The sequence below is a fragment of the Cyanistes caeruleus genome, chromosome 1, assembly GCF_971803275.1.
Source record: "Cyanistes caeruleus chromosome 1, bCyaCae1.hap1.1, whole genome shotgun sequence".
Classification (NCBI taxonomy): Eukaryota; Metazoa; Chordata; class Aves; order Passeriformes; family Paridae; genus Cyanistes; species Cyanistes caeruleus.
Window position 1 is genome coordinate 107,309,572 of NC_141701.1, and position 25,961 is coordinate 107,335,532.

Consider the following 25,961-nt stretch of genomic DNA (forward strand, 5'->3'; position numbering starts at 1 on the left):
ATATTTAAGTGTGAATCATCATCTATTGCAAAGTCATTTTTTTATGTAGTTGAATTTTCATGAAGGAATATATGAACTTTGGCTACAACAGATGTCATCTTGAAGGGGTTTTTTTGCTTTTAATATCTGACTGTAGCCCCAGTATAATAGGCAATGTTGGGCTTTCATCTTTCACCACTACTAGCTATAAAATCCAGAGGAGATGATCATTAGCATGAATGACTTAAGAGATGTACAGCACTCAGTGAATCAGGAAACAGACCAAGAATTAATTGTTGAAGAAATTAAAAAATAATTCAAGGACATTTGAGAATATTGCAGTCTGTCCAGACTCCAAAGAGCCAGTGCACAGTGAAGATGGCTATGGTAATATATTCCCCTCTGGCTTCCCTGAAGGGATACAGGGGGAATTTTCTGGGAATACAGCGGCCAGTAGGAACATGGCTGGATCTGCAAAGGAAGTTCTGGAAACATGCTGCAACACGAGTGTGGAGGGTGAGTTTGGATGGTGGGAGCTTCCAGCACCAGGCTTGAATTTTCATAGGAGAAGTAGTCACTCACTGAGCTGAAAATGGCCAAGGTGGTTGCCAGAGAGCGGGGCAAGAGCTGGCCAGAGTACAGGTTGCTGGAGGCACCTTTTTACAAGCTGCTGAGGAGGTGGCTTCAGTTTTCACAGCCCACCAGTATGGGTTGAACCACATGCAACAAGGTGGTGGACTATTGGATGTGTATGCTTGGAGATGAGTGAAATGCTGAAGAGGCTGTGCTCTGTGGCAGCATCCTCAGCCAGAGCCCAACACTTAGAGCTACAGCTGAAACAGAGCCTTTTAGTAGTTCCCTGCGTGATTGCTCTACTGAGCTTTCCTTCAAAATATTTAAATCTCTCCTGAACAACTGTCTTGGTGGCAAAGCCTAACCCCTGCCACATTTTAAGGATGCTGGGAGTTCTTTGTTGCTATTATTATTCACCCTGCCCTTTATGCAATGCCAACATCACTGCTGATTTATCTGCTGTATTCAGAGCCTTCTCCAAGACCTCATTTTCCCTGTGAGAATATTTCTTACTGATTTACATGGGCTGTAGTGAATCAGGCCATTAGGGACAGGAATGGCAGCACAACTGGCCTCAAGCTGCAGGTTGCATAGCAAGCTGTACAGTGAAATATTAATGAAAGAGCTGCCCCAGAACTCTGTTTTTTGGGGGGATGAAGAACAGGTTCAGCCAGTGCAGAGTGTTTATGTCTTCTCCCAGAGTAATTGCTGGGCTCAAGAGGCCAGTATTTCTCAGCACTTTCTTTGATTAGATATTTTATTTGTAAAGAAATTATTTTTGAAAATAAATCATTGTTCTCTTCTGCTAATTTCCCACAAATTTCTCCCAACTCTCTCCTGTACTGTGTCATGTATGTGCCCTCCAGATTACATTCTCCTGGTAAGTTCCTGTTGATGTCATATCACTGCGGGACAGTGCTCCTTGAATGGCTCCACTGTGGCCTGTGCTCAGCAGACTCCCCTGAGCTTGCTCCGAGTCCTGGCCTGAAAAATAGCTCTAGTAGGTGTATATGTATAAGAATGACAATCTGGAAGATGAAAATGGAGTCAGCTGGTATCTGTCCTGCTCTCAAAAAGCAGGGCAGTGCTTTACATTGTGTTCTCCCATTAGCTAAGACAAGAGGATTGTTTTTCTTCCATGTATTTTGTGTAGCACAAGCCTCCAGAAATATCACTCTGACCGCTGACTGAGGGTGGACAATGGACTGCCCTTAAGCTTTTGTCAATAGTACAGGGAGATGTATGGGTATGGGAAGATGTTTTCTCTGTTTTCAGTGCCAGTATTTATTAATTCTCTGATCTAGAAGTACAAATTGCCAGATGTTAAGTGGTGCCCCATTAAAATGCCATAATTTTTAGAGAAAAGGTTGGCCCTGCCTTAAAATGAAACAAGAACCTTAAAACACCTCTCTGGTTGTTTCCTTCAGACCAGCCAGATACTGGACATTTCTGCAAAAAAAGGCTTTCATTCATTTGTCACACTAAGACTTATGACTCAATCAGTAGAATTAGGGCATTAAGTGTTGGACTGTTTGCTTACCATTTTCACAAACTATAAGTAGTTGAATTTTTTCTTGCCTTTATAAGAGATTTCATCTCTAGTTCCACCCCCAGCTTCCTGGCCACAGAATTCTTGCCCTCTCAGTTGCGCCAGCACTGAAACAGTGATCTTTTTGTGGCCTGTCTCTGACAGAGGGGACAAAATTCTCCTCCCTTTGTGGGTTTGTGGGAAAGGATGATAATTGGCAGTTACTGTTTGTGCCTAATGCATTACTACCCAAGCAGTATTTACAAAGGTAACAAACTCGTCTGAAGCTAAAGCAAGGATGCAGCTAGGAGTGACTAAAGCTCTGTCATTAGAGCAAGTATATTAAGGAGTTGATGTCAGTTTATATGTTTCTTGGTGGCACAAAAAACCCTAGTGCTAAGAGAGAAACCAGAAGAGCCATGTATTACTTTACTGATTATAATCTCTGGTTTACTCCCTTGGTTAGCGGTTTGTCATAGAAGATCTGTGCCTGCTTCAGGGGCACATGTGAATGCTTCAGTGCCTGCCCAGGTTGTTCCTGTGGGATAAGGGAACTGTCTGATCCTGACCTTTAATCTGACCCATGCTGGCTTGCCCTTCCCATTTTAGTAGATTGAGCGTGTGTGCCCTTCCCTGGCCCCTTGCAATTGCGGGTTCTCTCTACCATGTGAACAAAGGGGAGGTTCACACTCCAGTGCAGGTGAATGGAGCTGGAACCTTGGCTGAAGACCCTCAAGGAGACATTTGAGAATCGGCAGCCGGTGGTCCCAGCCAATGGTCTGAGCACTGCTGTGGAACTGAAGTTCAAAAGTTGCATTTAGGTTGGGAGTGGAACCCCATCCTTCTTCATGCCCATGCTACTTGTCTTACAGATAGTCACTGATGTGCGTTATTTTCTGCTTTTAACTAGAAGATTAGTTTTAGATCTACATGTCACTCTCCTGTTTCACTTCTAAGATACAGTACTTATTTTTAAAATAAATTACTCACAAACAGCAGGTTTTCCTGGCCATATCCGCTGATAGAAATGTCTGTATTGCAGATGGCAGCATGTCTAATCCTCATGAGACAAATTTCCTGGAACTGAACAGAAGACAAAGTGTGAATATCATAGTTTCGAATAACTCTGCCTCTTCAGTAGAAAATCAGTCAGCAATACAAAACAATTATTTAAGAAAGCAATGTTGTCTTGGGCATCCATCTTAAGTTGCATATAAACAGTTCAATCTTTCTCAACTTAGTTGTAGCTGGCAGAAGCAAAATTGGATAATGAAAACATTGTTTCAAAATGGAAATTAATGAATGAGTTTCTTACTAATCAGAGGGATGTTTCTTTGCTGGCACAGATAGACACCCTCTGGTTTATTTTCCTTCTTGAATGACTATAATGAGACAAAATAAAAGCTTTTACTTCTTAGAGAAATAATAGCTCAGAACTACCTTGCAAGCCAGCAGAAGAAGAACAGGGTCTTGAAGGGCCTTCTGTCACCTTTGTCCTTGGTAAAGCTGAGTGAAGTGGCTACAAACTTTCAGAGATGGGCAATCAAACAACCAGAGGGGCACCACAGCTCTAACTGGATGTGCTTATGGTGAAAGGCTATGCTTGATGAAGAAGTCTTTCAGATTAATCTTTGCTACACAAGTTTATTGTAGAAAAAGAATGGTGTAAACAACTTGAGGAAAAAAGAGAGAAGCAGGTAAATAAAATGGAGGTTTTTAATATCCTAAGCTATCAGGACTACAATGCTGATGTAAAAGGCTTTCACTTTTATGTTTTAATATTCCTGGATAACCACAAACTTGTGAAGAGTGGGAACCAAGAGTACCCAAGCATGAGCAGTGCAGCTGAAAATAAAGTATTAACCCAGGTGATGTATTTCAGAGTGATCTGCTTTTCAGAGGAAGGTATGTGGGGGGAATTTACTAATCTAACAGAAAAGGGAAAATTATTAAATTATGTCTGAGGAAGATATTCTTCATATCTCTAAAGAGACTTAATCCCAAGGTGATTCAAGAATAATAGACAAAGCCCAGGAGCAAGAATAATAAAACTCAATATTTTTTTTTGCTTGTCTTCTTTTTTTCTTCTTCATTTACCCTTCCCACCTTCACTCACTGTTTAAGTCTATAGAAAAATAATCTGCATACAGAGGGAAGGTCAAGATGAGACAGAACTCTGTCAGTAGGCACTGAGATCTTTTCCCTTACAGAGCTCAGCACAGGGTGATGGAAGGAAAACTTCTTTTCCTGTCTCCATTTCAGCAGGTTGGGCATTCTCCCTTTAATCCAACGTTCAATTAGTGGAAGGGGCCTGTGACACTTACTTCTTAGTTGTTCTCCTCTGTATCCTTTCCCATCCTGGAAAGCAAGATGTGTTTGGGATACCACAGGTGAGCAGAGCCACTCCCAGCATGAGCACGATAAATATAAAAAACTTTAAGCAATGCAATCTGCTGGCAGAGGAGATAAAACTAATACATGTTTATACAAATCAGTATATTGAGTACAGAAAATACACGGCCCAGAGGCTCTGTTGGCTTTTTTTAGCTTTAGTGTAGGTGGATGGAAAGTTCCTTTGTGCCTACAATAGAGCAGAATGGCTAATGACTCTGGGAGAGAAGGGAGGTAGGATGGACTGAGCACTGTGGATGAATCACTGGAGCATGGCCTTGAGGAAAAGTAGGCATCTCAGGGTTGTGCTACCAAGAATGGACTGGTGCCCTGCTTATTCATGGGATGGAAGCTACTTTAATTTCTGTTACCTAGTCTGATAAAGGAGACAAATAGCTTCTTTACAGCTTCTTAAAAGGGTTCTTATTGTGAGTTACTAAACAACAATTAACTGCACGTGAAAGATGTAGGAATTACATGAGGCTGAAATTACGGCACTTTTCTCTGCAAAACAGTTCAAACATCCCTCATGCCATTTGAATTATATCCTCTGCCACTACAGTGAATTGCAAATGTTTGTAGATATCTCCCTGCATATATCCATGCACATACTTGTTTATATAGAAGAACCATCTTCAAGTAACTGCTGAACACCAGCAGTAGACTGGCTGTAGACTCAGACTAGAAGGTTGGTGAATCTAAGTTAGGAGAAGAATTCATTTTTAAGCATGAATCTTTCTTCTTGGTGTTTGCTATCACTTACATATCTCACATTTTAGCATACTGTATTTTCTGTGGGATGAAGGGTGGGAAAGGGGACTCATGAGAATGGCCCCTCCATGTCTGAGAAAACACAGTCCATAGCAAGGAACACAAAGTATACCTGGATATGTCTGGTTCAGCACACAGGCTTTCCTGGAAGAGGAATATTAAGTCAACAAACCACTAGCTCTGAAGACCTGCTGCCACCTTGCAGCTTTAGTACTACCCCAGTCATTTTAGCCAAAATATTCTTTCCAAGACTTTTGTATTGCATGTATAGAAAAAGAACTCTTCTGAACAATGCAATTCATCACCGTCAGAAAGAATATGTATTAAATCTTATCTGGCTACAAGCACCAACTGTAGAGCCCTTTATAAAACTCCTCTTTGTCACAAAAAGAGAAAATTACCTCTTCCCAATTTCTTGTACCTCATTTGCTCTGTACATTTCCCCATCTCTTTTCCAGGGATTTTTGAATTAGTCAAAGAAATTTGGCTTTACTCACTATTGCCACTATTGACCTACACAGAACTATGTGGTGGGCAAGATTTTGGAATTCCTCTCTTTTAGCAAAAGTTAGCTAAGAGGAGAGAAAATGCCTTTTAATACTTACCTACCAATCTCAGGGAAGATGGAAATAATTTTTCTTTCACCTGTGTTTAGTTTAGTTTTCCCCAGTAGATAGAGGTAGAATTTCCACATGATAGATCTGTTTTTACACTTTTTTTTTTTTACAATCATTTGAGATGCAGGTCCCCTCTTTACTTTCTGAAAGGGAGATTATACCAAGAGGGTGATGTGTATGGAGACTATTTTTTTTGCAGGACCAGATCTATAGAGCAGAACAGCTTTACACAGCCTCACCTCTGCAGTCTTTGCCCAGTCTCATCCACAGTGGGAAAGCTGCATTTTGCCTGTCCTGCCAAGAAAGCTCCCCTTCACATTTCCTATGGCCGTGGTGAACCCAAACCATGGCACTTCCAAGACAGAGTGTCTTGCTGCTCTTATCTAAAGGACTTATTACAAGGCAGCTTTTCTGGAGGAATAGCAGCTCAGCTAGTCCACTGTGTATTAATCATCTGTGCTTAAATTTCCCCAGGAGTTTGCATCATTGTGTGGCAATCTCTGGAAATGAAACCTTTAATGTCAAAGCAGCCCCAAACAACTCTCTACATGCTGCTGGTCAGTGAATCTCAGCCTTCAGCAAGAGAAGTGACTGCAGAGTTTTTCTCTGACTCTTGTGACCCAACTGCTACTGAGAAAATTAGATAGGCAGCAAAAAAAGACCTTATGACCAAAAAGACAACTAATGCCACAATTGCTGGCATTTGTGTCTCATTGGTGAGTTAAGGATAGCATCCATGATGCCCAAGAGGTTGCCATACCAGGCTCAGGATTTAGAAGAGAGATTAGAGGCTGCTGTTCCCTTATTAGTGTAAAGATAGGAGTTCAGGGTATAAAAATAAAATGCAACTTATGATAATTTTCCACAGAGGCTGTAGCCAACTTCAGCAGTGGCACCTTCCTGGAGGAGCAGGGCAGCAGCGTGGCATGCCCAGCCTGTCTTTGTGGAGGGTGCTTGAGAGCGCAAGCCTCAACCCTGTGCAGTGTCTGCTGGCATCTTCAGGGGGATCTCCAAGTTGCCAGTGCTTTTCAGCTGCCTGGAGGAATTTATGCTGGAGGATAGCTACCCCTTTGGAAAAGCTTTGTTTGGAAGAGCTTTGCTGTTGAATAAACAGCCAGAATAACCTTTGGAGCTGAGATAGAGGGCACCTAGTTTTTTGTTTTAATCACACAGAATAATTTTTCTGGAAGTGTAAAGTATCCATGCAGGCTGGGGAGAAGCACCTTTTATCATCTTCCAGACTCCTTGTCATAACTGAACAGAGCAGGGCTGAACTGCTCCATGCACAAGGGGACCTGATTTGAGTCCTCAGCACTGGGGGACAGCTGCCACAGAAATGCTGAAACTCATTCCTGATGGGCTAGGGTAACCATGTTTTTTCCTGAAAGCCGAAACTAACTGTTACAATGCAAGCAGAAATTGAACTATTAAAGACCAACTGATCTTAATATGTCTTCATCTGGGTAAGCTGTTTTTTTTAGAGCATAATAAATTATAACTCTTTCTGCAAGCTGTCTCTGAACAATGAAATGAGAACAGAATAAAAACCGTGGGAGAAATATTTCAAAACCTTAATCCCAAGAAAGGGTACTCAAACACTGCTTATAATTTCTGTGGTATTTTAATGAATATTTTTTAACATACCTCTTGTTAGAAAAATCAGATTATTCAAAACAAAATAGCATTAAAAAATGGTTTTCAATAAAAAATGTTTCCCCCCATGGATGTCTCAGATTGCCATTATCAGCTTGTATAGTGAAGCATTTGTTGTTGGTCTGCAACATTTGTTGAATTACAAGTACCCTCTTAAATCTGCTCCTTATCCTGTATCACCATACTTTTTCATCAGCAGATACCCCTGTTCATCATACAAAACAGTATGCTTATATAATGTGTTCTTCAAATGTAGATATGAAGCTAGAATGATTATGAACATCTAAAAGGAATCATCTTTGGGAAGGAATTAAGCACTGAAAAACTTCATTCCCCAAAATACTAGCATGGGAAAGTTGTGAGATTTTAAAGGTGGACTTTAATGACACCTTCCTAAAGTACTCCTGTCTGATTTATGTATAGTCTGATCATCTGCCTTGAGGAAGTATCACTGCTAGATGTAACTCATAAATATTATACTGTGTTACTGGAAGGTGCTGTTTTTTTTAGATAACTAGTGAAATGATTACTAGTTTTCTAGGTAATTGACTTCCTTTTACCTGGCACTTAAGCCATTTATAAATGAGAGGATTATGTTGGGCAATTAAGAGAAGTATATACTTTAATCCTCATTTTGGTTCACTTCTTACACTCGTCTTCATTTACTTCACTTTGGAAAATCACTTCTCACACTTGTTTTCATTCACTCCATTTTGGAAAATCATCAAATCTTTAGTTCCAAGTTTTAATGATATGCAAACTGACATGGCTCAAGTTATATATTTGATCATTTTGTTAAGCTCTGGAGCCCTCTACTCTTCCACTTCTGGGCAGCTATACAAAAACCTTGGGTACTTTCTATAAAATATCAAGAAGCTTTGTGAAGTGTGTGTTAATCTCTGGTTTGAACATCAGAATACACAGGGAATCAAGCAGAAAACAAAATGAAAACGTGAAGAATGAGGAATCTCAGTCACTTAATTCTTCATAGACTCTTGGTTGTAAATTAGATCTAGCAGAATGCCTCAGTATGTGAAATATGCATGAAAAGAAAACTCTCCCAATGGGATCAGCAATTTTAATCGTTCCCATTTATTTAATCCTTTCAACTAGTTAAAAAATTGCAGGCAGAACAACAGGACAGTTACTAGAGGACTGGCAGGTCTGCTCTGCTCTTTTGCCAGTAAATGTATTATGTTTTGGGAGAGGTATCATACCATGAAGCAGGGGAGAAAAATGCACATTTATGCAAATAATCCCAGTGACTTCTGTGGAAATGACACAAAGAATAGGTTCCTGTGGTTCATCTGCAAGGAGGGGTTCTTGTCTGATCACCCTGGATTGGTGAAGATACCAGGGCACTTGGTGACAGTGAGATATATCATCCTTCCCAATGGGCTCTGCCTGTCCTAATGAGTGCCTGCTAGACCATGCAGAAAATGGTCTTCTCTGTGCTAAACAGTACATTTAACACTGGCACTCATCCAGAGCCGAGGGAATGTCAGCTGTATGCTCTGTCTCAGTTCCTTTTCTGCCAGGTAGACCCGTATATGTGATCAAGACTGCACATCTTAAAATAGCATGCTGGAGACAGCACTCTCCAAATGTTAGCTAATTGTCACAGCAGCCTGGCACAGCACACGCCTAGGACCTGAGCCCTGCACTGATTAGGGATGTGCACACATGGGGAAGAGCAGCACACATGAGGAGAATGGCAGCAAGAGACAGAAATAAAGAAAAAGATCAAATCAGACAGGCAAACAGGGAAAGAAAAACCAATAGATAGAGTTAGGAGTGTCAGGGATGAGGGCAGTGGCTCACAGAGGATGTGTGTTACAAGCAGAGGACAGGAAACAAAGGGTTTGATGTCTCCTTGCCTGCACCAGCTACTGCTCCTGGCAAACCGGCCTGTTCAGAGATTACAGAGCACTCTCCAACCCAAGAGGATTGGGTTGTATCTAAGAAAATGATGTGTTTCAGGGAGAAGCAGAGGTTTCTCACTGATAAACTGGAGGAAGAGACCAGGAGAAATGAGAAATGAGTAGAGCCCCAGTGGGTGTCAAACACACACACACACACGATTAATCTTCACACCCTGACTTCCCATACGGTCAGAAAGCCACTAAAAAGCCTTCAGACCCACCATGCTGTAGGAGCACATCTTCTCTTGGTTTAGGAGTGAGGAAGCATACACATTTTGCAGTCTTTGTTCAGCCCAGGTTTAGGGCTGAAGTCTCTCAAGTCCCAGCTTGTTAGATCTCCCACAGTTCTGGGGTCTTCTGTTCATCAATCCTATACTCACCACAACATGCTCAGAGCATCATGATGGAGAAGCTTTTCCCATTGTCACTGGTATGCTATACACGCTTGTAATATCACATATTGCCATAACTAGATGCTCCTTAGTAATAAATATTAAAGTTAGGCATGTAGTTAGTATTGGAAGGATCATAACTCCCAGCTTTAGTCTGTATCTTGCACATAATATTTGGATTTTTTTTTTGTTCTTGAAAAGAATAATCACAAAACTCCTGTTATATTTTACTAATAACAGAAAGTAAGCCATCATTTTGTTCACATGCAGGCTGCAGAGTAGTCAGTGAAGATATCTGTATTTCCACTGAATTGGTGTCTAGAAGATGAAAGAGGTCTGAACAGTTATAAGTTCTCCCCTAAAATCACACTTTGAGAAGCCATGGTCAATTTTGCTTTATTATAGTGTTTGTAAGAGTGAAATTAAGCTGCATAAGCATGCTGGGCCAGAGAAGTTCTGCCTCACTGAAGAACTTCCCCAAACACCTGTTCTTGTAGAAACAGAGAGAAAACTTTTCAGAGATGAAATACAAATCTGAATCATGACATCATCAGAAGTATCTCGCTGGCTCACATAAGCTGTGAGCAGGTTACAGTTACCTAGCAACTCCTGCAAGCAGCTCGCTTCAGCGCCAAAGCATTAGAGTTTCAGTGGCAGACGCAGACCTGGCTCTAACTGCTCTATTCATCGTCAGGACATGGTGTTTGGTTGGCAGGAATCAGAAAAAAAATCGGGAATATTATTAAAGACTCTCAGCAGCCTCCAAAGAAAACCTCCTTAGGGGCTCAGCCCATTGCAGTGCTGCATGGTAGATGCCAGGCTTTTTGTCCAGCTATGAACGGCAAGCTGGGGTGTGCTGGTGAGATAGACAGCCAAGCAAGAGAGCACATGAGTGTCTCACAGGTCTGAGAGCATTGCTTTTAGGTGACACGTAGTCCCAATGCCCATAAATTTCCCTTTGCAGTTCTGTATCAATCCTAACCATGTGTCCAGTGAGGGCACATGTTCTAGGAAGGCAGATGGTTTTAAATGGAAGGCACCAAGAATGGATGAATCAACCATATCCTGCATTCTGCAGCAGGACGTCTGCAAGCTTTTCTGGGAATGCCTGCACACTCTCCAGGATAAAGAAAAGCCTGAACTAGCCAACTACCAGGAAAACTGCTCCACAGACTTCAAAGTCATCACCACTTGATGATTCCATCAAGTGAATTGTATATTTATTTGTCTTCACGTTTTCAAAGAACTGCAACTCTGCTTGCCTTTTGCAACACATGCTGGCATATCCTGAGCCATTCACGCAGTCAGGATTTCACCCAGATTTGCCACTTACATTGGCATCTGCTATGAGACACCTCCTATTTCTACATGTCAGTATCCAAATTGTCTCGTTTGTGGGGGAGCCAAGAGATTGCAAAAGTCTGCAGCAGATAAGGGGTGAACTGATAGCAGTCTATACTGAGTAGCTGAGGAAACACAAATTGTGTGAGCATGGTGCAATGCAATAGATGATATTATTTATAATCTCATCAGGCTTTTCATGCCTTCAACTGCTTCCTCTGCAGATTGTCATAGATTTATTTCTACATGACAGTCACAGTGTCTATTCAATATTAAGGTGCTTTTTGCTTTTCTTGTCGAAGCACTGAAATTCTAGGAAACTCATCTATCACTTAGGTGTCTAGCCCTTTTGATGGACTGTTCTCAGAAAACCCTTTCTCTAAAAAGAGGTGAGCTGTGATGTTTCTTCTCTCAGTATTTTCATCATACTCTCCTCTCCTGCAAGCCTGTCCCTGTAGGAGGATATTGACGTCTTGATTAAGGTAGGGCTTTGATGGGGTGATAAGTACAGATGTAGATGAATTCCCCTGAGCAAGGCAGAGCAGCAGGTAAGAGGAGCCCTGTGTGTGATGGTCCAGGCTCTGACACCCCTCCTGCTTGCCCACAGGTCTCTGAGGACCTGCCAGAGACCATGGCTGGTGTACATGGGCATGCCTACCTGTGAAAGGAGGGCTTTTTTGTCTTGCCACAGTATAAAGATAAGCTGTATCATTACAGAGTGGCTGAGTGGATGAGTAGATGAGTTTTCAGTCATATCAAAGAGGTGGATGAAGAGGGAGCAAACCATCCCCTGGCCATGAAACCTAGTAGATCTGCATTTTACAACACCAAGCTCACAGCTGCATTGCTGCTATTTCAATATCTTTCTGTGGAGGAAGAAGAGTGGAAAAAGAGAAATTTGCTCTCCATCTACAGCTCTACAGTTACTCCTCTGTCTACTCCAGTGGCATTAGCATGTCTGAAAAATCTTAGTCCCCCCAAAAATGTTACACAGATTTAAACAAAAATATGAGGCCCAGGTGTGAGATGAGTCATTCATGAACACACTGACTAACCTTTATCCGTTTTCTTCTTGTTAGTAGCTTCATAGGTGAAAATGCAGGAATTGTTGTCAAGGAGCAGGTGAACAGTCCACCCATTACCATGTCACTGATTCTTCCATTCCCCAAGACTGTAGAAGATGATGAAAAACCAAGTAGTAAACAAACAGATTTGCCTGATCATAGAAAGGAAGACTACTTCTTTTCTTTTTGTTAGTAAACTGACTTCTCTAGAGACACAGAAAGTTATAACCTTACATTAAATGGGACAGAGAAAATATTAAATTGATACTTTATTAGTACATAGAAACATCCAGTCCTTATTATAGCTTCACTAAGTTCTTGGTTTCAATAGTTATTCTATCAGGTTAACTGTTCTGATTTCCTCTTATCATTTCAAATTTGATTAGATTTCAAATTTGTTGCCTTTAAGTTAACATGTTGTTCTTCTGTTATGTGAAAGGCTAATGAGCAGCACCCATTTTACCTTCTCCATGACAGACATGAGGAGCGGGGAGTATGAATCTGTCACATCCTTCTTATCCACGCTCTCTCCCAATTCAGCATTGCTAATTGTTCCAACTTGTTTTCCTGCAAACACTGTTCCTGTGCACTGAGGCAGTCTTTCGAGATATCAGCTTCTCTTTTATCTGCCATGGTGCTTCAGCTGTGATGATCAGAGCTGCAGGGAACTGAGGGAGGATGTACCACTTGAGTCTCACAATTTAATGCTTTTGGGACATCTAGTCTGTCTCAGGCATCTCAGCTGTCTTGGGAATGACCGATTTCACCTAAGGAAGATGGCAGAATTTTTGCTACATTGATGAGCCCATGGCTGGGTTTCCCTAGCAAAAACAAAAAGTAAAAATTAATACTGCTGTCCTGTCTAAAGATTTCAGCAATCCTAGAGAGGAAAGGGACTGATTGTTCTTTAGCTTTCCATTTTTCTTCTCAACAAACTGTTAGGAAAGAGTAGGAGCTGCTAGAGACATAGCAAGAATAACAAAAATCCTTGCAGTGCAAGATGTGTGGAGGCTCGGAGAGTCGTGGTACCATCTGTGCCTGTCTATTTACAGCCAGAACAACTAACGCCCAACTAATGGTGAAGAGAAGCAGAGCATCATGTCAAGGAGACAGCTCTCTAATCTTACATAAAAGCAGCTCTCTGAAAAATCTGAATTGTTCAGATGGAGAGAGGAATGGTCACAATTTACACTTAGGAGGATTTATTTATGGAATAGTAGAAACACCTTTTTGTTTCAGCCACATCCTTTAAGCAATCTTCATCTGAGACTTCCAGGCAAGTTTGGTCAATGCTTTTTCAGCAATACAAAGTTTAGTACACACAAAAGACGTCATTACAGAGAGATCCATGGTTACAGCAAAAGATCGGTAATGAGGGGAAAAGCAAGTGAGCTGTGAAAGCAGTGAGTTGTTTTGATTTTAAAAGAAGATTTTAATATTTGCAACAGCTGCTGGGTGCAAAGAATAGGTATTACTCAAAAGGAATGAATGAGTTCTTGCTTTCATACTTTTCAATGAAAATGTTTTGAAAACATACATAAGACTGAAATTTTTAAAAATCGTGTTTGAAAGGAAAACACAGAGTTAAATCCCCTGTATTTATGTCAGTGGAGTTGACCACAGGGATAATTTTAGGCTCTGAATCAATTTGACTCCAGCAAGGCTATGAGACCAGACGGGAAGCGTTGTTTTTTGGTGAAGTGGTTGCAGGCAATTATCCACCAAGGGAACAGAGCTGGGTGCACAGGAAAGGGGCAGGGACATGTTAGATTCTGAAGTAGGAGACACAGCCAGAGAATGGAGAATGTGGGGACCAGAGAATGCCCCAGATGAAGGAAATATGAGGTAGAAAGGTAGGGAAAGGCATTCAGACTGAGGGAGTTCCTATATAAAGGATGAAGTTATATGTCTATTGGTAAAAAAAGTCTATAGAATAACAAATTTGGTTTTATTCAAATCTGTTATACGTAAAGAAGTCTAGATAAATCAAGACTTTTTCTTGATTCATAAAATATACATGGATTTAAGAACTCATCTCCTGTCATTTGAAATTTTAGATGCTAATGATAAAAAAAGTCCACCTGACTAACATCTGAAGCCTTGAACTCTACCAGAAAGTATGCTAAATTTGATTGCTGTTCTGTCTTCATTAATTTTAGTGGAGCAGAGAATTAGTCTCTTTCTCCCTTTATGTATATTTTATTTATTTACTTTTTTCAGGACAGATATCTAGACCTCTAAACACTCACGAAACTATAATAAGAAATTAATACAACCCACAATACAAGATGAGCAAAGAGTCACAATTAAGACTAGGGACACTCATAGTCACACCCCAGTGGATAGAAAGAGTATCAAAAGTCCTGGAAGAAAATACAAGCTTTTAAGTATTATGTTTGCTCAGAGAAACAGGCTCCTGCAAGCAGCTGGTCATTTTTCCTTCTGAGTGTCAAATTTCAAGCAATGAAGGAAAAATAACTCAATTCTCTGATAAATTGTGATGCTATAGAGATGTTCTGTGACCACTCAAATTGCTGCCTTGAAACATGTCTGGAGACTTCCACCAGCCTCTCAGTACTCTAATGTGTGCAGCTCAAACCTTCTAATTAACAAAAGTGCCTCTGAAGATTGTTCCACCAAATAGATGCAAATTACTCCTTTAATTTCTTTCTTCATTAGATTCCTTGTTTCCTTTGATGCTGCAATGCCTTTTTCTCCCCTTGACAACACACCGGCGATGGCTGATAACACCTTGAAAGTAATTGCTAACATTTGAAATTTTGTTTTTAGTCTTGTAAGAACTTTTCTTTACCACATCTAGGGATTCTTCCTGTTCCTTCTTCAGTTTTCTCCAGGCCTCAAATAATTGACTTCACTTTCCTCTGGAATTACAGGACTCTTTGCTCATGTTCTCTGCTTTTCTTCACCTCTGCTTTCTTTTTTCTTCCCTCCCAAGTTTTTTTTTAAGCAACTATGCAAATAACTATCAGTCCAAATTATGCTAGTTGTACATGGGGAAATGCCACCAAATGTAGTGGAATTGAAATGTGCTTCATCCTGGTTTTTTTTGGTTTTTTTTTCTGAGGAGTTTATGCCCAGATCCTCTGTGATATTTTAGGTAACAAATTCCCTTTGACATCAGAATTGCCTAAACACCTTTGAGAAAGTGAAAGTCTGACAAGGACACCAATGCAATGTGCCTGCACTGAATGAGAAAATGTCTGTTGGGAAAGGAATGGAAATAGAATTACATATCCCATCTGCTAGAAAAATTTAAGTTTCTTTATATGTATGATAAGACCTTACATGTCTCAATATATAGTTATGGCTAGTACACATTTTCATCAAAGTAATAATATTTTTTAGGTAATTCTATACATCCTGTAGTTATTCAGTAGAAACAATATTTTCATCTCACAATATTTTACACAAGTCAAGCTCCTAATAATAGAAAAATAAAGACATTTGAAATAATTAGGAGTTATGTGAGTTACAAAAAGATGCCCTTGGCTATTCAACTGTCTGTGTTTCACATATTTGGGTTCTTAGCAATAATACCTTTGGAATGCAGCAGATTTTCCTGCTTTCAGCATTTCTTGGTTGTTTCTCCTTTTGCAGGCCAAAGATAAGGACTGTAAGCACAGGAAAAAAATTTCACCTTTCATTTGTTGAAGTTCAAGATCAAGCTTATTTCTTAAAGCAAGTACAGGATTTGCCATGGCAGCACAGCTACCCAGATTCCACATGGGAGTGTGGTCAGAGGAACTCAGTGTCCTATGTGGGCTACAGCAAAGGAATGTTTCAAATGCAGACACTCAAATACTTCTATGATTTGTCTATGGAAGAGGTTATGAACACATTCCTTTGTTTAATGGACCAGCATGTATCAAGGATATGCTATATGTTAAGTAACGCTGACTTAGGTTTTAGTGTACTGCCAAAATAAGTATACCAAATACTCTTAGAACAACGTATGAAAAGCAGGACTTAATCTGATGTTACAATGAGTTATTACTGAATCCATCCAACTCAGAAATGTAATCATTCAGTAATCAGTAATTCCAACAGTAAGTAAGTGTTTATGCATACTACAGAAGAGGTGAACTAGAGAAAAGATGTCTTATTTCAAGAACCAAGATAAAAAGCAGTATCTGGAGTGCAAAAAATCATCATTAAATGGTAAGAGAGATCCATTCGATGTTCAGCAAATCCCCTTAAATATTGGCAAACATTTCTGGGTCATGCAAAGTTTTCCCGAGTATAGTTATAAACATATAATAAAGTATGACTGCAAATCTCTTGCCTTTGGAGAATTTTAGGAAACTAGTTACCCTACAGCTTTGGAATCACAAATGAAAGTTTCTCAACTCACAGAGCAGCCAAAGGAAATGGGTATGTTAAAAATAAAAAACTCAATCCTCTTTCATACTTCAGACATCCAGTAAGAACGACATTGGGGTGTGGGGTGACTCATTCAGGGAAGTCTTTGTCTTGGGTTAAAGAAAAAGAATAAGCTCCTTAACCCAAGACAAAGTCATGGTGGACTGGCTCCAAAGAGCTCTTCTTTAAAGAAAGGGACGTTGTTTTTCACTGACTGTGGCATAAACAGCCCCTTTATTAGATAACAGAGGTGAGTCTGCTCCCTGCAGGCTGTGAACCATTTTTCTTCTGAAGGAGAAATTATCAGATCATAAAATGCACATGCCTATATATGCATATATATATATATATACACACACAGAAATTCACTTTGCAAACAGCTGTACCATTCCAGCTCCTGTCACTCCATTTGTATTGTTTGCCACTGCTTCAGCTCTGGCAAAGGAAGGGACCTTGTGAGTGCTCCCTCAGCTACTTCAGTAAAAATTTTTGGTGGGAATCATCTTGCTTTTAAGGATGAATATGAGCCAACAACCACAGGCAGATTGAAGAGAGCTGACAAAGCAGAGCAGGGGGCAGGCAAACAAGTACTTCCAGGTGCTGGGCAGCTCTGAGTCTCCAGAAATCCATGAGCAGAACCAGTGCTGTTCCCAGGCAGCACTGCTGGAACCAAGAAAGAACAACTGCCCAGAACCATGGGCAGACATGGGCACAAGAGTAAGACTGGGAGCCCACTGCACAGATGACAGGATCTTGATACCCACCAGTAATGACCCTGTTTGGAAAACATCTCTGAGCCAAACCTGGAGCATCTGTAGTGATCTGCTAAACAAGCTGCTGAACTGTGAAGACAGACAGAGAACTTGCATTAACAACAACACTAGTGAATAAAAAAGGACAATAATGAGTATGACACTCCACTCAGAAAAAGAATGTCATACAATTTTTTATTTTTTATTTTTTCAAAAATAAGGTCTACCTAGTGTGAACAGGCAGGTTTTCATTGACTTCATCATCTTTACATATTTTCCCTTCAACTAAAATCAATGCTATTTTAGATTTAATTCCTCTGTTTACATTTTTAAAAGTCCATTGTTGAATTACAAGAAGCGTTACCATGTAGGTTTCTGATTTACTAAACTATAAATAGAGAGCTTTCCTTTCCAGGTCCTGTGCAGTTACTGTAACTGCTCAAGGTTGAATGTTTTGGTGTTAATGGAAACTCTAAAGGGTGATATAAATAATACAACAGGATAATCTGATATAAATACCACAGGAGAATCTCTGTGTAGGAAAATCTAGATAAGTCCATCAAGAAACACACAAATATAGGCATTAGATTACATAAATCTAAATAAAGATTTTTTTTTAAAAAATAAAGATTAGATGATCTCTTTGTGCCTGATTCTAATGGGATATAAGCAGGCATGTCCAGTAGTAGATAGGAATTTGTTTCCTCCTCTGAAGAAAGGAAGTAAAGTTTAGGAAATGGTCTAAATAAAAGTATCAGTGAATGGAAATGAGAGCCCAAATTCATTAGGAGGTTGGATATCAATGTTAGTTCAGTAAAGACCGTCTTAAGTTTCACAAACTCTTCCCATATTCCAAGACCAAAAATACACTTTACAAAGCCACTTTGTTCTTGAGATTCCTACAGGCATTTTTATGTCTTTGATTCTATCCCCTTATGAGCTGTACGTGAAGTTTCAGCTCTACAAGTGCCCAAGTCTAAATAATGGAAGCGAATTGATCAGAAATGATACCTGCTGTTTACTCTCACCCCTTGCCTTTCATATACTTTCGAGTAACACACCAAAAAGTCTGATCAGTAAAAATGGCACAGGCCTTCCTTAAAAGCTTTTCTTCCCTTGACAGGTTTTGTATAAATTCTGCTAGCCCCAACTGATGCTAGACTCCAATTAGTAGAAAGGTTCCCTGCTGTCTGTAAATCTGAAGCTAAAAGTGAGATGAGTGAAGCTAAACTTTAAATAAGTTTCCTAACAAAACATATTTCTATTTAGCTCATCTGTAAGAATAATTTTCAAGCAAACAGATCTGCGATGAGGCCATAATCTTCACTTTACAAGAGATTATTTCTGTCTCATTTTCTTTGCTCTGGAAGTATCAGTGCTCATGCAATGTGCTCCCCCTTCTCTGCTGTAGGCTCAGGTATCTCCACAGCTGCACAGCCTTACCTACCTTTGTGATCCCCTGTACTGCATGTCCGGGTTGGCTTCATTGGATGCTGTGGGCTGAGAAAAATGCAGCAGCACTGCCCCATGTGCACAGGGTGCTTATTGGTGGGGCTTCATGGCCCGAGGAGCTTTGCTAAAACACATGTCCCAGCTGCACTGCTGACTCCTGTCATCTCAAGGACCAGCACATCCCTCATGGCAGACTTCATGTCTCTCTCTGTGTGTGTCCCTACTGCAATCCATTACTGCAGTGCCCTTCCCAGTGACTCACTGTACTTCTTTCTCCAGCAGGAATGAAGCTTCAAGCAGGCAGAAAACTAAAGCCACTGAGGTCTCAAATCAGTCAGCTCAAAATATTCTGTCATTTCTGGGAGAAATCAGAAGTCTGTACTAACCCTCAAGCTCAATAATACAATGAAATAAATTAGCTCACGGTGAGCACTATTTTGAAGTGACTAGTTCATTATCTCCATGCCTAGGGGAGAGGATTGACAAAAGGAAGAAAGATCCAGATATTTTCTGGATTCTTCCTTGAGATAAGTTACAACTTTAATTAAAAATGCTGCCTGTGAAGATGGCTGAAGTGCAAAGCCTCTGCTGGTGCCCAGAAAGGAAAATGTCAGTCTCCTGAAAGGGTAGCTGTGCACATGTAGACTATGTATTGCTTTCTCTGTCTTGATTTGTAATGGTGACATGGAGTTATATTTATTTTTTTTTGGTTTAAGAAGAAATTCAGGATTGCATTTCCCATTCAGAAAAAAAAAAAAGTGCTGCTAAAAAACCAATGAGCACTCACTGTCTCAGCCATGGCGAACGTTCCAGGTGCTGGCAGAAGCGGTGCTGGTCCACAAGCAGCCCCTCCATCACCAGATGCATGTTGGCAAGGCTGCAAAACATTCCTCCTCTTCCCCACATGTACATCAAGCCCACCTACATGTCTTTCCCCTCCTCCACAGTGCCATTTGCAGCTGGAGTCAAGGCCTCACATCCATGTGCATTCTAAACTGCTCCTTCAAGACAGGCTGGCAAAGAAAACACCAGGTTTGGGGATAAATGAGCTGGTTTTGGAGGTGGCACCTGTGCTGGAAGGAGCACCCAGTGGTTTCATTCCAGCGTAACTTCCTGCTGAAGTCATGTGAAATACAGGCATTTTGTTAATTTTTGTCTATTTGGGATCATTTTCTTCACTTAGAATAGAGATGGTATTTCTGGGACATACGAGCATCTGCCTGAATATGACAAATGGGCAGCACCATGAGTGCTGCTTTGATAGAGCCAACAGTAAACTTTTACCCAAAAGACCCCGAAGAAATTAAATAAACATATGTGAGGCAACAGCTGCTTTCTTTCTTTCTTTCTTGAATGCCAAATGCAATTCCAATTCCTTAGTTCCTCAAAACGTTTTCAGTGATTTGTGTCCTAAAGCTGCTTTGCCGCTATCATCTGCTTCTTCATAGCTAATGCAAACCCTCACAAGTTGTCTCTGCTGGGGCAGGATTGCTGATAACTTCTCATGGCATTCAAGATGTGATACTGATTCCCAAATGGATTCTATATGGAGCTTATAAAAAGTTTTCTCCTTTTGGGCAGGCATGATTATGTTTGTGATAAGTGCATATTGCATGGGTTCTTCCTTTGCCTGGGAATTAACATATTCAAAGCCACAGGTGTGCAACACATACCTGCAAGTCCCTTCATGTCATGAGGAAGTAGCTGCATTATCAAGCCCTCCCATCCCTTCAGGCTTGCTTACTGGTTCCACATCCAGCAGAACATTGCAAAGATTGATTTTGAAGCAAGAACAGCCTAATAGAGGGTTTAGAAAACAGCAACTAAAATGCTGACCTCACTTCTCATGAAGGGTCATAAAAGAGTGCAGTACTGGATTACATTCACTTGCTTGGCCTGACAAATAAACTATGGGTATTTAACCTGCTGGATCTTCACAAGCTCAGGAGTTCCATTCGTATTCATCTCACTGTACTAAACGTGCTAGGAGGACACAAACTCTGTGACTGAGAGCCCAAATCCAGGAGATGTGTGCTGGAGACTGCTCCCCACTGTGATTGATGCTTGTGTGTACTGATGAGGGTTCTAGAAAATACTGTCTTCTGAAGGCCAAGGCAGCAAGTGGATGACAAGTGAATGACACATACCACTGGAGAAGAAATGGTGATATTAGGACTGGGAAACTCCTAAGACAAGCGTTGCTGTTATGCACTATATCCAAATTATCAACAGATCTGCTCTACTGGGATGATGTACAAAAACTGGCTTGGCCTTTACAGATACTGGTGCAGGCTACTGCTTAATTGGGTCATTCTTTGCAGTTTGGTGAGGATGCATTTGGTCACTCAGGTGGCAACAGGTTACCTAGCATTTAAGAATTTAAATAATCACAAAGTCACAGGGTCTTGACTGCAAATATCAAAAAGGCCACAGATTATATATGGGAAGAATGGGGGGAAATCTGAGTTCAGTAAAATGTGAGTGTCCAGGAACAGAATTTCTCTTGTAACTTACTGAGTACAGTACTTCCACTCCATTTTTTTTCTTTTTTACACTATGTAAGGCAAAGAAATGGCATGAACTCATCATCAGGTTATCCACAGGAAGATTTAAGCAATCAGAGTCTTTTATACACCATCAGGCGCAGCTGTCCCAGTGATATATTGCCCTTTTCTGTAAGTTAATAATAAACAAATGCATCACATTCTTTACTCTCTTTTCAAAACACAGCCAAAATTGATTCTATTTCCTTGAGGGGAAAAAAAAAAAAAAAGTGGAAATAAAAAGAAGTAGCCAAAATTCTTGCATTGGATAAATTGGCTCAAACTGCGGGTTTTACAGCCTTTTAGTGTCCTGGATCACTCTTAATAAATACTATACTGGACCAAATTGAGAACCAGGAAAACTGATATAAAACTTAGCAAAATTTGGGTTCAGACTCTCAAAGACACTTCATCCAGCCTCCAGAGTTTAGTCTGATAAGGCTGAAGTGTTGCAGGGCAATGTGTAAAAGCTCTGTTCATCACAAGCCCTTTGTTTCACATAGGTTTAATTTGCTGTAGGACACAGATCCTGTGTTTTGATACTGCAAGATGGTGTGAATAGAGTTTGCAAAAAATCAAGACTGAAGGGTCAAATTCTTTGCTTAGGATATACTCCAACTCATTCCAGACCCATTTAAAAGTAGTAAAGCTACAGCACGTCAGAAGTAGACCAGTTAAATTATATTGTAGTTTGAATTGAATTTTGGGCAGGAAAGTCAAGGACCAGAGAGAAAAGAGTTCTTATTTCATGGGAACATATTCCTCCATTTCTCCATAATTTCTACCTGCAAAGAAAGATTGGTCAGACACCCGCTACTTTGCTGAGTAATACAGGCATTAAAGGTTTCTCTTCCCATCCATTTCTCACTTCTGAACAAAGCTTTGCATCAAAACATGCATTAAAACTGGAATAAATGCCACATAGAAGACTTCAAATTATACATCTGAGTGACTGTAAAAGCAGTGCCATCATCTTTAGCCTGTTAAACCCAGGTTCCAAAGGTATGCTGAAGAGTGCTACTTCTAGCTCTGCCAGACCACATCAGTGCTTGCTCTTCACCCTCTGCATTGTTGAGGTAAGAGCAGGTGAGATAAATGTTTTGGTTTGTCCATAGGATAATTACATGAGCTTTAGGTGAAGCATGCAGAAAATACTGATTTTATGTAATGATTTCTGAAGTGGTTAGATCCAAAAGAAATGGGACAGGTTAGATCATGTTTCTAAATGACCTGGGCACATTTTGCAGCCTCCACTGGGATAACAGCTCAGCTGCTGGTTGCATGATTCATTTTTATCCTGCCCAGCTGCATACAAAGGTTAAAAAAAGATATAATTAGTCTCTTTCTCTGTTCCCACCTCTGGCCCACACAAACCCTGTCTCTTATTCAAACCTGTCATTGTTAGCAGTATAATCCAGGTCTCCTGAAAAGAGACAGCAATGAAAAAAATTATGGTAATTTAATTCAGAATGATCTTTCCTTTGTAGTTTTCACATTACTTTTGCAGATACATCTATTAATAACCTGTAGGAATCAGCTTCTATTTACGTAGCACTTTTCTTCCCAAAGGGCCTCTGAGTGCTTTGGTAACCTTAGGGATCATTTAATTCTTTCCTGACAAATGAGGCTCCATTTCACCTTTATGGCAAACTTCAGGCAAAGGATGGGAAGAGAATACTGAGCCTGCCCCTCCACACTCTGCAGAGCCTCCAGCTCCCAAAGTGGGGTGCAAGTGTCCCACAGGAGGTCTCCTGCCCCACATGGGGATGTATTGTTACTCCAGTGCCTGAGGCTCACTTTGTCTTTCTCTCCCTGCCTACCCTCTGGCTGCAGAGAAAGAGCTCCAGCACCCAAGGAGATTCACACTGCTTCTGTGTGGTGATGCTCCTAGTTCCCACTCCATCAGCTCTGAGCTCATCTTGAGCAATGTCTGTGGTGTCAAATGAATTATTTATTCAATTTAATCAAAAAGCACTGGAACCCTCTGGGAGTTGTTGGGGAGAGAAATCCCACATGATTGTTGCTGCTATTTCTCTGTGGACATGTTTTGGGCTACAGGGGCACTCACAGGCATCCCCAAAACTAGTTGTCCTTGTGCTAGGTGCTGTAGTGACATCCACTGAGTTGTAGCTCAGTGCTACCCAGTTAAAGGACAAGAGGCAATATGCACATGTTGAAATAAAGGAAATTCCATCTAAGTATAGATGTTCAAAGACTGGCACAGGTTGCCTAGAGAGGCTGTTGGAATCTTCATCTTCAGACACATTCAAGACCTGACCAGACATGGCCCTGAACAATCTGCTCCAGATGACCCAGATTAGAGCAGAGGGTTGGACTAAGTGGTCCAGTGGTCCCTTCTAATTTACCTGTTCTGTGCTTAGCTGTTCTTGCTTGTATAAAGCAAAATGCAGGACATCTCAGGCTGAAGATGAAGCAAGAAGTGGCAGAATGAAACACCCTGTTCTGCCCAGTTACCAGACAGGCTGCTCAAAGGATTACGATTCCCTCCAGGGCCTTTTTTGATAGAGTCTTTCACCATATCATGCTGTGGAAAGAATGCAGAGAGCCAGGAACTGCCTCCCATTCAGCCTGGCTTTTATAGAAAACTCATGGGAAAATGAAAATAAGCTTTCATATGAACATAATATTGCCTGTAAACAATATAGATAGGAATGTATGTGTATTTATGGGATCCTCCTGCCTCAGGTATAGGCATTCAACTTTTGGAATAGTTTCATGGGCTAACTACATATAAGAGCACTGCCAAAATTATCATGCATATATTTTTCCAGGGTGGACATGATTTTCTGAGCTTGAGAGTGTTTTCAGCCTGATCTGTTTCCCAAGGGAAAGTCTTTTGAGAAACATTTTTCTCTCAAGGACTGTTTTCTGGTTTTGGTTCTCAAAAGAATGTTTTACAAATGTTCTGAGTGTTTTTCTCTTGTTCCACCAATGGGACAAGAGAGGTGTTGTTCCTTGTACTAATCAGGTTAACCTGTATTGGTACACCTTATAAAAGGGGCTGAAAACCCCGAAATAAAGGCTTTTTCTGCCTTGGGATTGAAACCTTGGCTGTTGTGACTGAACCCATGCTTCTATTTTGTGTCCTCTAGTGACATTTCTAGTGCCTCTTGTAAGTCTTTTGAAGGAAGCTGAATGGATCCAGGTGCAGTCATACTACAGATAAACCATTTATATAAACAGTGATCACCTTCAGTGGTGAGCTCCTGGAGATCTTAATTTAGTGTTCACAGTCCCTGTGGGACTCATGAGTAAATACTTTTTGTGAAACAAATACTTTTTGAAGGGATTTGATTTCAAAAGCAGTTTCTAGTAGCTGAAAAACATGACCCAAAAAATGACTTCTGAAATCACAAAGAACACCATTATTTCAGCAGGTACCTGGCCATATTGCAAATGAATTTATAGTCTCATGCTTCTCTACTCTCCTGTCTTAATCAGAAATCTATCAAAAACAACAGGATGATGTTGATGCAAACCTTGTAATCTGGCCTTTAGAATAAATTGTTTAGCATTCCTCTTCATACCTTTTTGTATCCTGGCACATTGGACACAGCATGTTATGAGGACTAGGAGAATCTGACCATCAATGAGTGAGTGACCAGATGTAAAATCTCTAGGAAGGATTTTTCTAACAAAGCTAATAATCAGGGCAGTGTTAGGTGTGTAAATGAGCCAAAGGCATGACCCGTAAAGTTGGTACAAAATGTGTCTTTGTTGAAATCAAACCATTTAGTGATAGTTTGCAACTTTCTAGTTCAGCTTTCAATGATATAACCAACCCTCTCACCTTTTGTTGTGATCTTGTAGAAATGCTTAGTTTAATAAAATGCTTTTGGTGGTACTGCTTGATTCATGGCTTTTGTATGTATTATCTTCTGTATTTTGTATTAAATAATTAGATAATATATAAACATGATATTGCCAATGTGGGATATTTGAGACATTAATTTGATGAAAAGTCTATGTAAAATTAATCAAGATAGTACAGCTGGCACAAAGCAGTTTTTGTTATTGACAAGACAGCAGTAAGCCAGTTCCTTAAAATACATAATACCTTGGAAACAAATTTCTTTTGAATTTTAATTTCCTGAGGAATTTAATTTTTCAGTTCTTCCTCAGAATGATTTTATAGTAATTTATTGAAGGTCAGAATGGCCTGTGGAAGAGCCCTCAGACTAAACCAGTTCTAATTATAGTAAACAAGAATTTTCACAAAAGAAGCTCTACTGCTTTGAAACTGTTCTTGGACTTTGTCTTTGAAGATGCCTTTTCAAGCATATCTCAAGCTCCTCTTCAAGAGTGACACAAAAAAACCTCCCAGTTCTTGTGTCAAATTTTCTTCCAAGGACTGTCACAAGACCACCTGTGTCAGTTAAGCCTCAGATTCAAGTTATGTGGATAATTTTGCTTAAATTATATAATTTTCTTTTTCCACTGAGGAAATCTGTATACTATGTCATGTCAATATTTGATGTTTAAAGACACCATTTTGAACGAGGAAATAATGCTGCAAAATTAACTGTATTAATTTTCACTTATCAGTAGAGCTTCAGTGAGTCCTGTTCATTAAACTCATCTT

General features: G+C 40.3%; 1 long non-coding RNA gene across 1 annotated transcript; it reads right to left on the minus strand.

Annotated features, from left to right (window-relative positions):
- Positions 1-3,076: 3,076 nt before the first annotated feature.
- LOC111923959 (uncharacterized) lies at positions 3,077-15,858 on the minus strand. Its single transcript, XR_002861367.2, has 4 exons — positions 15,790-15,858; positions 12,695-13,052; positions 12,223-12,338; positions 3,077-3,163 (listed from the first exon to the last, which is right to left on the minus strand). It is a non-coding gene; the product is annotated as an uncharacterized LOC111923959 (long non-coding RNA).
- Positions 15,859-25,961: the final 10,103 nt, after the last annotated feature.